The sequence below is a fragment of the Mustela nivalis genome (genome assembly GCF_964662115.1).
Source record: "Mustela nivalis genome assembly, chromosome: 4".
NCBI lineage: Eukaryota > Metazoa > Chordata > Mammalia > Carnivora > Mustelidae > Mustela > Mustela nivalis.
Window position 1 is genome coordinate 147556448 of NC_139023.1, and position 12412 is coordinate 147568859.

General features: G+C 40.1%; 1 long non-coding RNA gene across 1 annotated transcript in view; it reads right to left on the reverse strand.

The window, feature by feature from the left end:
- Positions 1–419: 419 nt before the first annotated feature.
- Positions 420–12412, reverse strand: part of LOC309862686 — a 29498-nt gene continuing 17505 nt past the window's right edge. Inside the window, exon 2 of the long non-coding RNA XR_014310655.1 lies at positions 420–808. This is a non-coding gene — a long non-coding RNA (uncharacterized lncRNA). The remainder of the gene's footprint in view (positions 809–12412) is intronic.

Below are 12412 nucleotides of genomic sequence, written 5' to 3' on the forward strand. Positions count from 1 at the left end.
GGCTGGAAACAGGGACAAACTTAGTGCTTAAGAATCTATGAACTGTACCCTTGAGAAACCAGGTCTATTTGGGCACGGAATCTCCTTGATTGGATTTCCCAGTGGAGGTGGAGCCTGTGATCCTCCCTCCCTTGCAGAAACAGGGTAGCTTTGACACCTTGCCATTATGGGCAGGAGGACAAGGTTCAATCTGTTCAGTGTCCCCTCAGATCTGGGGAGAAATCAGGGCCAAGCAGCAGTGGTTCTTCACTGGTGAATTACTGAATCACATAAAGGGTATGGATTAAGATAGGAATAGCCTGACTATTTGCTACTAGTCCACGATAGGCCATAATTCACATCCCAGTTGAGATATCGACATGCCATTTATATGTGGGGAAGTGCACAGTGAGACGAAAAGGGAACTGTGGACCAAACTGTTTGTTTAATTGAATTTAATAATGTGAACATGGTTCTAAATCAATGGACAAAGGTCCATCTGTTGAGTAAAAAGATAATCAGTCACAGAATTTTAACGATGGATTATTCCTCAAGGAGTGTTAAATCTAATGTATTCTCGGATGACCAGACAGGGCACCAAAAGGTCAGCTGACAATACCGACATTTAAAAATCTGCTTAAAGGACTCCTTCTATTTTGAGCGGCACCTGGCTGGTGCAGTGAAGTGGGCCTCCGACTCTTCATTTCAACCCAGGTCATGATCTCAGGGTCATGAGATGGAGCCACGAGTCAGGCTCTATGGTCAGTGCTGAGTCAGTCTGGGATTCTCTCTCTCTCTCCTTCTGCTCCTCCAGCTTGTGTTCTTTCTCCTTCCAAAAAAAAAAAAAAAAAAAAAAATAAGGAAATCTCTAAAAAAAAAAAAAAAAAAAAAACGAATGAAAAAAAAAATCAAAACCCTCCGTCCATTTTGAGAGGGTAACTAACATTTCCTGGACACAAGCTATATGGTCCCTTGTTTCCCTGGAGCCTATCCTTCCACAGAAAACACAGTGTCAGTTGTATGCTCTACAGGCTTTGACCTCTCAGTGTGGAACATCTGGATGCATTCTTCTACATGTACTAGAAAATTCTTTTTGTTTTTTTAAAGATTTTATTATTTATTTGACAGACAGAGATCACAAGTAGGCAGAGAGGCAGGCAGAGAGAGAGAGGAGGAAGCAGGCTCCCTGCTGAGCAGAGAGCCAGATGCAGGGCTGGATCCCAGGACCCTGAGATCATACCTGATCCAAGGACAGAGGTTTTAACCCACTGAGCCACCCATCTTAAAAAAAGAAAGAAAGAAAGAAAGAAAGAAATGGTAAGAAGATGATGATATCCCTAAATTTTCTAGCCCCTGTACTAGAAAATTCTTAACTCACAAGGGCAAGGAGAATATGCTGCCACTGTTGTACTTTGAGTAGATAATGAAGGCTGAGAAAACTGGTGAGGTCCAGAGCAGCTGGACAAGTTCACAGAAGTGACACAGATTGAGCAGTGTCTTGAAAAAGGCTGCTTTTCCTCAAGTGGTGAGGAGAGAAGGTTATCTAGTTGAGAAAGCAGCATGAACAAAGACACAGGTCTGGGATTGGCCTGAGGAAGGGGGCGGGGTGACACAGAGAAAGCAGCCTGATGGGAACAGAATCCGTGCTGGAAAACCGGAAGACACAAATTGCAGGGATATGGCACCTTAGAAACGCGACTGAAGAATTTAGACTTCACGCAATAACAAAAGGAAGCCACATTCTGCAGAAGCTGGGCATTTATCTGGTGAAAATGGCATTCCAGAAAAAGTTGTCCATTTGGTTAGTGTAATACTGAGAGACAAACAACTGGTCAAAACAGGAGTCTCCAATGGCTTCCTTACAACCAGTCACCTAAACCATCATAACTAAATGTATTTCACTTAAAGTATAGTAATAAAAACTATCCAATAATAACAAAAAATTGATTTCATTCTGCTCTTGGTGTGCCGAAAATATTAAGAAGCAAGTTCTCCAGGCTTTACATGAATTTCAGAAGTGTATTCCCAGTTTTACATATGGCAAACTGAGGCGATGGTTTCAGAATATCATGTAACCATGTAACCTGATAGTCTTAAGAACTGTTGTAGGGATCATCATTTTTAATTATGTTTTCATATTCTCCTTTCAATAATATTGTGATCAGTCTAGAAATAGGCTTGTAGTTGGGGGATTTGTCTCTTTTATTTCCCTTTTATGCAGAGCCTAACTTTGCAAGGAAAATGCTTTTGGAATAATTGAAAACTGCAGTGTGTGGCTGCTTACCATTTGACCAACATTGTTTCTCCCCAGTGCATGATTAGGAACAGAGCCATTTCATTGTCACAGCACAATAATTGCCACTTTCCAATTCAGAGGGGAAAAATGTAAAAATAATTTTATAATCAACAGTTCTCAGACCTTACATATGGAGGGTACATTTCTAGGACAAGTGTTAAGATGCTTAAGCTCATTCCCAGATTATCCCCAGCTATTAAAGGGAAACAGAGAAGCCATGTTAGCAGAGCCACATTTATAATTCCTTTAGGAATGGTAAGAAGAGGGGCACCTGGGTGGCTCTGTTGGTTAAGCATCTGCTTTTGGCTCAGGTCATGATCTCGGGGTCCTGGGATGGAGCCCCATGTCAGGCTCCCTGCTCAGCAAGGAGTCTGCTTCTCCCTCTGCCCCTACCCCTCATTCATGTGCGTGTTTTCTAAATAAATAAATAAATAAAATCTTTTAAAAAATGGTATGAAGATGATGATATTCTTAAATTTGAACTTGAATATCCATATCATGTGTGCAGACCTATCAGATAGGTTCAAATGTTCTGTTTCTTCCCACAAATCACACTACACTCCTTTTTGAGTCAATCTGGATGTAGACACTTCCGTCAGAGACTCGGGAGAGAATTATATATCTTGAGTGACTGATGCTGTTCCTTTATTTTTCCCCCCCTTATAAAATGTTGTAATCTGTGTTACAAGAAACCTGATCCCAAAAAAGTCAACCTCCCTTTCAAACTGCAGTTAAAAAAAAAAAAAAAAATCCTTCTTAAAGGTGACAGTAAGAAGGAGTTGAATTGGAGAGAGTAGTGCTGCAGAAATGAGGGGTTAAAGCCCTGGTCCTCAAACTTAGTTGCATGCTAAAATTACCTGGAGAGTTTTCTTCAAAGATAATAATGCCTTGATCTCACCCCCAGAGATTTGGATTTGATTAGTGTTGAGTGCAGCCTGGGTACTGAGATTTTCAAAAGCTCCCAGGTGATTCTACTGTACACTCAAGGTTGAGCCACTGAGGTAATGGCCATGGGTTTAAGTTGAGCACTAGTGGAGGGTGAGTCATACAGACCCTGGGTACCTTATTTTTCCTGTATGTGAAAATTAGATAAATACCAGTATCTTACAGGGCTATTGTAAGGATCAAATAAAGTAATGGATATGAAATTTCCTTGAAAACCATAAAGGGCCACATAAATGTGCACCATTAGAGATATATTTAGACCCTCTTTACTCCAAAGAAATAATTTAACAATCTAATTTGTACAAAAGGTCATGCTTCAATCACTTCTGCAGGAAACAAAGGTCCTGCCAATTTTTAAGATCATCATTCATCACTTGACAGGTTTTAGAACCCAGTGATCGTTCTGCATGATATGTAGATTTTATACTACAGAGGAATATTTCCATGCTGTTGGTGAGATGGATATATGCATAATTTAGCAGTCCACGAAGTTTCTTTCATCAGGTCCCCCAAGTGGAAAACTGAGGTAGATCACATTGGCTGTAGGATTTTATCTCTGCATAAACTAAATGTAGCAAAGAAGGGGAAGTTTCTGATACCATAAAGAAAATGAAACCTTTAATGAATGTGCAGAAACCTGCAAAAGACAGGGAAATTGCTCATAAATAAGATTTTCTGAAAAAGGGAGGGGAGAAAAAGAGCAAATAGTGGTGAGTTTGGGGGCCACAGATAGTTTATTCATAAGGTACTACAGCAACTAGAATATACTTGGATACTAGTAGGATTGATTCCTGGAGGTTGGAAGGATCCACGGAGGGAGAGCTGATTGAAAGAAGATCTAATTGCCGGAGTGGGGTCCTTCAGAAGGTGTTATAGAAGCTATCCAAAAGGAGTAGCGTCTGGTAAGATAAGAGGTGGTACATTTTTTTTAAAGATTTTATTTATTTATTTATTTATTTATTTATTTATGTATTTATTTATCAAAGAAAGAGAGTGTGTGCACAAGCAGGGGGAGCAGTAGGCAGAGGGAGAGGGAGAAGTAGGCTTCCTGATGCAGGGAACCCAATGCAGGGCTCAATCCCAGGACCCTGGGATCATGACCTGAGCCAAAGGCAGACACTTAATGGACTGAACCACCCAGGTGTCCCGAAAGTATACACTTGTAACAAGAGGGAAGACAGACATTATAGACAAAGGTGCCAGCTCATTATAAATTTAAGAATGAAAAGACTGTTCCAATTTTCTTGATAAAGTTAGAAGCAAGGTCATCCATTAAGAGTGTTGGGAGAAGGATTCCTGCAGGCAGAGGAGATGGTATGTGATACTCATCTTAGAGGGTGGAAAGCATGCTTGGTAAGAAAATGAGGTAAGATTGCTGATCAGTGTTCTATGTCAGTTTACTGTTGGCAGTCATGAATTCAGTACAAGGTCAGTCAGTACAATGGGCATGGGAAGGTAGCTGTTGAGTTTAAATAGCAGGGTGGTTTTGCATGGGGAGGATGATGTTGTTATATTGGTCAATTTAGTATCATGAGACATTTAATGAACACTTGTCAGTGGGGTTTGGAGGTGAAATGTATAGAATACCAGCAGGACCTCTTCTTCAAGTGTCTCTTTCTTAGATCAGTGCAAGATTCGCCTAGTTAAGAGCCACATTTGGGATGGGTCCAACTGGGAAGCTTCAGAAGATCAGCGTGGTGTCTCAGGGACTCAACATCATTAAATACATCAGAAAGAGAGGACCAACTAACTCATGTTTCCACATCCTCTCTTTATATAGCTGACACTGGTGTATTGAATGGTGGCCTACCAAGGTATGTCCCACTGGAACCTGTAAATGGGAAGTTGTTTTGAAAAAGGGCATTTACAGATGTAATTAAGGATCTCAAGATGACATCAACATGGCTAACAGTGGACCATAAATCCAATGACAAATGACTTTATAAAACAAGAGAAAGAAGAAAGAAAGAAAGAAAGAAAGAAAGAAAGAAAGAAAGAAAGAAAGAAAGAAAGAGAAAGAGAGAGAGAAAGGAAGAAAGGAAGGAAGAAAGAGGAAGGAAGGAAGGGATGGAGAAAGAAAGGAGGGAAGAAGGAAGGAAGGAAACAATGAACACTCAGAGGAGAAGACCATGTGAAGACAGAGCAGTGACTAGACTTTTGGGGCCATAAACCAAGGAATGCCTGGAACCCCTGGAACAGCATGATGCAGGGAAGGATTCTTCCCTAGAGCCTTCAGAAAGAGTCTGGCCCTCCAGGCACCCTGATTTTGGATGTCTGGCCTCACAAACTGTGAGAAAATAAATTTTGGTTGTTTTAAGTCACCATATTTGTGGTGATTTGTTATGGCAGCCCTTGGAAACTAATGGAACAGACAAAATGTAAATAGTTCCTGCTCCCAATGAAATGAACAGTGCCCTCAAGTAAATAATAAATCTTGCCAGTGTTGAGTGTGCTTGCAACACGCACATGACAACGTACAGGGCATGACATAGGGCCAGGCACTAATCCTTAACCAGCGGGTCGAGAGTCCCCTGAAGATAGCAGCAGAGCCATCCAAAATTCTGAAATAGAATAGCGCATGGCGTAGAGCTGTTTTTCGAAAAGGAATGACTCATTTTCTTATCTAAAATTAAAAAGCACTAATATCCTATCTAAGAACTTTTTTTTTTTTTTTCCAGAAAACTGAGAAAGAAGACTCAAGAGAGAACAATTGCTAAAGAAAAAGCAATGTTCGGTTGTTGTCGTCCCCGCCCCCCACCCTGTGGAAGTAAATCCGTGATTATGTTCTTGTTACTCCTGTTTTGGGTAAACGTTCCATGCGTGGGATCTGATTCCTGTCTCAGTTTTGAGTAGAAATTAGAATAATATTTTATTTTCTGCTGTTTCAGATCATTAACGTCAAGATACAATAACTGAAATTGATTGCATTAGTTTTTGGGTTTTTTTTTTTTTTTTTTCAGCGAAATGGCAGCTCATATAGTGAACTGTCATTTGACTGCCCCTGACATTAACAGCAAGGATTCTGCCTGGTGCCTGGGATGGAGAAGATTCTGATCGTATTCTGGTCGTGAGAGCATGAGTCCCAGGTAATGATGACTTTCTTTGTATGGCTGGTGATATGAACAGAAGTAACACAGCATGGTAAATGGTTCAGTGTTTGTGGGGGTTGGCAGGGGTATCAAAGCATCAGTTTTGCTATTGCCAATTCTAGACTGAAAGATATGGCTTAAACTTGAGAGCAAATGTGCCATTTTACTCCTGCTTCTGAATTTAACGTAATTGGTCCCCACCAAAGAGCAGAGTGCTGAGTTGAATTATCTGTCGAAAGGCTGGAGCAGAAGGATGAGACACCTAGCTAGAGCAGTCTGTAAGGTGGGATGCAGGTCTGCATATCCCAGGAGATCTGTGGGTATGGGGTCTAGTGACTGAACATGAGAGGAGCTAGAGAAGATGGAACCTGGGTTTTTGTTTTGTTTTGTTTTTAACAGGGTGGTAGAGAATATACCCAGCTCATGCGCACCTCCCCCTCCCACCTCTGATTTCACTATCTGAACCAGTGATGGAGGAGAGGGAGAGGAAGATGTGGGGGAAAAGTCATTTTATTTTCAAGTTTCCAACAAGTGCTGCTTCCCAGATTCAAGACATAATAGAGGATTGCTAATGGAAATTCTGTTTATAAACTTGTCTTGTAGTTAATAAACTTAAAATTACCAAACTGTATTTATGATCATCGATGTCAAATAAGCATCTGAATTCTCTGTGGAAATTTGTCAGTTGAAGATGTTTTCTGTTATAAAAGTGAACCATGTCAGAAAATTTAAAAAACACATTTTTTCCAGCATGAAAGCAAAAACAAACAAAACAAAAACCTCAAACGAAGCCAATAAAATGGATTTATTTTATCCATGGTTGACTGACTGATGCTATCTAGTTATGTGACAAATCATAAAATGATAAACAATTCCAAATAAGTTATAGTGTTAAATTCAGTGCAAGTAATAAATCCCTTAGGTTGAACTCAGTGAAGGAAATATACACTTCCATTAATCATTTCAATCAGTCTGTGGACACCGTGGATCTTGGGCTAGCCCTGCCTGTTATGATATGAGGCTAGGCCATGTCAAGGTCTGCAACCCAGAGAAATACTCAGACAAGAAAAGGCAGGTGATGATGAAGACTCAGTGTTCGTTATTCTGTGATATTCTGTAGTTCAAACATACCACCTCCCTAGTTCTTCTGCATTTGGTGGGGATCAAAATGATAATGAAGAGATTCATTATCAATGGGCATTCGAGGTATCTCTTCTCCACCCTACTTGCTCTTTTATACTATATGACACATTTATTACTTCTTTTTGAGAGAGATTCATATCCAGTTATATTATTAAAGCCTGTCGATATCAAAGGAATGGTTTTTTAAAACAAACTTTGAGGCAGTAATTTACTGAATTTAATAAGCTTACTTCCTTAAAACTGCAAAACATGAGGGATACTCTGCACATGCTAAGACAGGGCCCTAGACAACAAATCTGTCAGAACCAAAGGAAATCAGAGGTGGGAGAGAATCACTTTGGTCATATTGCCAGGAAACCTATGTGTCTACTTCCTTTTCTTTATGTTCCTATCTAGTTCATTGTTGGGTACGCCTTAACGACATGCTTTCCTCGTCCCTTCAAGAGAGCACCCCGTCTCCATTATTCTCACTGAATCATTGACATCCTTTTCTACAAGAACCACTGCTTATTGCTTATTGTCCACAATCCAGACACAAGTGTACGTGCTTTACATTCACAAATTTATTTAAGCTCCACCATAAGCCATAAAGACAGTTACAGCTTTTATGCCATTTTGTAGACGATAAAATGGTTGACACTCAGATAGTCTGACTCAAGCCCACACTCTTAACCAATATGCTACTCTTCCACTCTCTCTTGACTCTTCAATGGCCATTTTGCTCATGAGGATTCCTGCACTGTCTCTTCACTGAGTCTTCTTGCTATAAACGTTTCTGATAAGTCACAGAGAGATTAAAGGGCTCGCTGAAATTTGCACAGTGAGCAAGTGGTGGAACTGAACTTAAATCCAGGCCTTCTGATTCCAAATCCTATTATCTTTAATGACATCACACTACTGGATATAGCTGAAGTTTTCAATTTAGGAGGAACTGGCTCTGAAACAAAATAGCTGGCACTGTTTCATTTCTTTCAGAAATAAATTCCAGATGGATTTAAGAATTAAATCTTGCAAATGAAACCATAAAAGTACTGGAAGAAAATTTTGGTGAATATTTATGTCATCTTGGGGTGGCAAAGGCCATTCTAAAAATGGCCTTAAAGTAGGAAAGATGGATACATTAGATTGCATAAAAATAAAATTTAAAAAGTCTGCTTATGAAAACACTACAAATAAAAAGGAAAGGCAAACAACTCAGTTTGGGAAAGCAATTCTCTCTTTTTATTGATAATTCATTTATTCATTCCAAAAATATTGGCATCAGGGTCAATGGAGATTTGAGACAGATGCTGCCCCTGCCTTCATGAAGTTTATAACCCAGAGAAGGAGGCAGATCCTGACTGATGAATGTGCAACCACAAGAAACAAAAGGGGCAGGGTTCTACTAGAGTAGGTTGCGGATGTGCCTAAAAAGGCCTGACACCAAATGAGATGACAGGAATGGCTTCCTGCAGAGGAACATTTGAGTGGATTTCAGAAAGATGAGTCCAGGAGGCCTGGGGGCTCAGTTGGTTCAGTGTCTGCCTTCAGCTCAGGTCATGATCCCAGGGTCCTGGGATTAAGCCCTACATCAGGGTCCCTGCTTGGCAGGGAATCTGCTTCTCCCTCTCGCACTGCCTGCTGCTCTCTCTGCTTGTGCTCTCTCTGTATCTCTCTGTCAAATAAATAAAAACCCTTAAAAAGAAAGGAAGAGGTAAGGAAGGAAGGAAGGAAAAGAGGAAGGAAGGAAGGAAAAGAAAGATAGATAGATGAGCCCACATTGAGGGGAAGGCAGCAAAATTCCAGACAGAGAGAATAGCATACCCTTTTTGAGTTGAGTACTGGTCCATTTTAAGACAAAGAGGCCAGAAGACCCAAAGCCAAGGAGTAAGAATGTTGACCAGATGAGGTGGAGAAATAGGCATCATTCAATGATAAAGAGACCACAGGAGATGAGTAGGTTTGGACAGGATGGAAGATCAAGAATTTGATCTTGGACGTGTTAAGTTTGAGATAGTCTAGAGAAGTCCAAATTAATGGTTGGGTATAAGGATTCAATGTGTAGAGGATAGGACTGGTCAAGAGATATAAATTAAGAGTCATTGAGATTGTATATATAATATGCAAATACATATTTATGGGCATATATATGTGTGTGTGTGTATATATATATATATATATATATATTTTTTTTTTTTAATGGTCAAGGAGGGGATGAGCCTACACATGTAACTCAGAAGATTGAGCCAATAGGAAAGCCCAGAGAGTGATGTCATGGAAGCAAAGAAAGCAAGTGTTTTAAAAAGGAGAGCCAAAAACAATGCCAAGTGCTGTTTAAAGATCAAATAAAATGAAATGAAATAAGCTGGAAAATACCCAGTACATTTAGGAGCCTAAAAGTCACTAATAACTTTAGTAAATGCTTTGTTGGTGGAATAATGATAATAGAAACCATACTGGAGTTGGTTAAGGGGTGAATGAGTAGGGAGGAATGAAATTGAAACAGTACAGAACATGTTTAACAAGTTTTTCTGTAAACAGGTAAAGTGAATGAATGAGAGTAGAGAGACATAGGATTAAAGGAAGGGTTTTTTGTGGCTTATTAATTTACTTTAGATAGGAGAGAGTTATGAATATAGTGGTATAAGTCTGAGTTTACAAATTTAGTGTGCAGGATGTATAACTTCTGAATTTTTCTTAAACTGAACATAAGACATAATGTCTTATGTCACCAGACTGGTAGAAATTTAAGCTCAGTTAATTCAGAACAATTTTTCCTTTCCTTAAGGCAGTATCTAAATTTTAGGTGAGTCCACCCCGCTATCCTCTATGCTCTTATAATCTCTTGCCAGGAATTCCCCATCTGTCTATGATACACTCCACAGACTCTACCTCTCTAGGTCTGGCTGTTTCTTGGGATCTCACAGGAATGAAGGACTCCTTGCTCTGGAACTCAAGGACCTCTCCCTCTTGTGCTTCTCCCGTACTCTTTTCCCTGACATTGAAGCATCTTTCCTAGTCTGAGTGGTGTGGGCATTGAAGAGGAAACCTTTCTCTCTGCCCTGCTTCTCTAATACTCCTCCTGGTTTCACTATGATCTGATGCAACCCAAATGAAGAAGACTTGCAGTCATTCTGTTTTCTATCCTATCCCTTCTCTACAACTAAAATTCATTCAGGTGATAGTTCTGCTCTCTATTTAGCAAAACTGGCTACAAGCTTTTGGAAGTGAGACAATAGGCTATCTTGTGTGCTGTTATGTCTCCAATGCTCATAACAATACCTGGAAACAAGAAGCTTTCAATGACTATCTGCTGATATTAAAAAAGGGGGGGGAGGAGGGAGGGAGGGAAGGAAAAACGAAACTATGTGAGGTAGCAAGGAGAGAAGGAAGGAAAAGATGGGAGCAGGGAGACAGGGAAAGAGAGAGAGAATTGGTTGATGGGTAATAACAGTGTCCACTTCTCTTAAGAGTCTTCGATGTCAAATGTAAGTGAGAGCTAGCCTCTTAGCAAAATCTCCACTCTGTAATCCTTGATTGACTGATGCATTACCGAGAAATTTTAAAATTTCTCTACGTACTGCCCATGGAGACCTAGAAGACCCTTTCCATGTACTCTCCAGGTGGGCTTTTTCCTCTTCATATGGTGACTTGAACATGAATTGGCCCTTCCTTCACTCCAACTTCTTGTTTCTTGCAGATATCTGTTAACATTTCTGGCACTTGGATGCCATACTTCTCTAGTTCACAATTCCAATATAGTCATGCTTGCGCTGCATTCTTAGTTGGGAATCTAGAGGAAGAGGTAAGTATACATAATTTCCATCTTGAATCAGAGTCTGTGTAATTTTAGCAAATGTTCATTCTGCAGCAGCACTGGAAAGGGAAGCTACTGACTGTCCAACATAGTCAATGGACTCTTTGAGAAGGTTGAGGTCCTTTTGCTCTAATTCCAAGTAATTTCATTAAAGCCAGAGCCAACTTGGCCAAGAGAAAGACTGCAGTGTTTCCACTAATGGATGTCTATGCCTATTTCTTTCCCTGCAAGAAAGTGCCCTCAAGGCCAAAGGAAAAGGAAAGAGACCAGTTACCAGCAGAAAGAAGGTTTCCCTTGCTCTAACCATGCCCAGGACAACTTGGTCCTCAGGCAGTAGTGCTGAACTGTCAGAGCCTGAGCATAGAAACACATTTTTGCATGCGAAGAACGTCTAGCTGGAGGTCCTCTCTGTCATCTCTACTGTTCCTGTCCTCTAAAAGAGGTTTTAAAAAATTCGCTGAAGGAGTGCTTGGAATCTTTTCTCATTCTTTTCTGGCTTCCATCTTGCTTAGCAGCAGGCATTCTGTAACCTTCTATGGAAGTAGAACGCAGCCTAAACAGTTGTCCTCAGTAGAGTGGCTCCCCATCACTCCACCCCCATGAGACATTGACAATGTCTGGAAACACTTTTGATTATCATGATCGTGGGGGGCAATGTTGCTAGTGGCATCAGTGGGTAGAGGCCAACGATGCTGCTAAACATTCTGCAAAGCATAGGATAGCATCCACAATAAGAAATCATCTGGTCTAAATGTCAACAGTGCTGAGGTTGAGAAATTTCGATGTAGAGATATAAATATTCCTTCAAACAATCTCTTGGAGCAAAACCAAAACAAAGCAGAAAGTCTTGAGGCTTGGTTATTTTGGGGGGGTGGGGAGGATGTACAGAAGGGGAACTTTGATTTTATTTCTCATCTATTTTACATACAATTCTCATATATTTCACAAATAAAGGGGAATTTATAGACATAGGTTGTGGAGTCCAGATAACAGGTTTCACCATGATATGTAGTCAGATATACTTAATGGACCCTTTTTCATCATTTCCACTTCAAGACCAAATTCAAAACTTCTTTAAACATCCTTAGTAGAAAGACATATGGATAGTAATGTATTGTTTGAGTACTCCCTTTTTTAACTTTAACAACATTGTATATTTTCCCA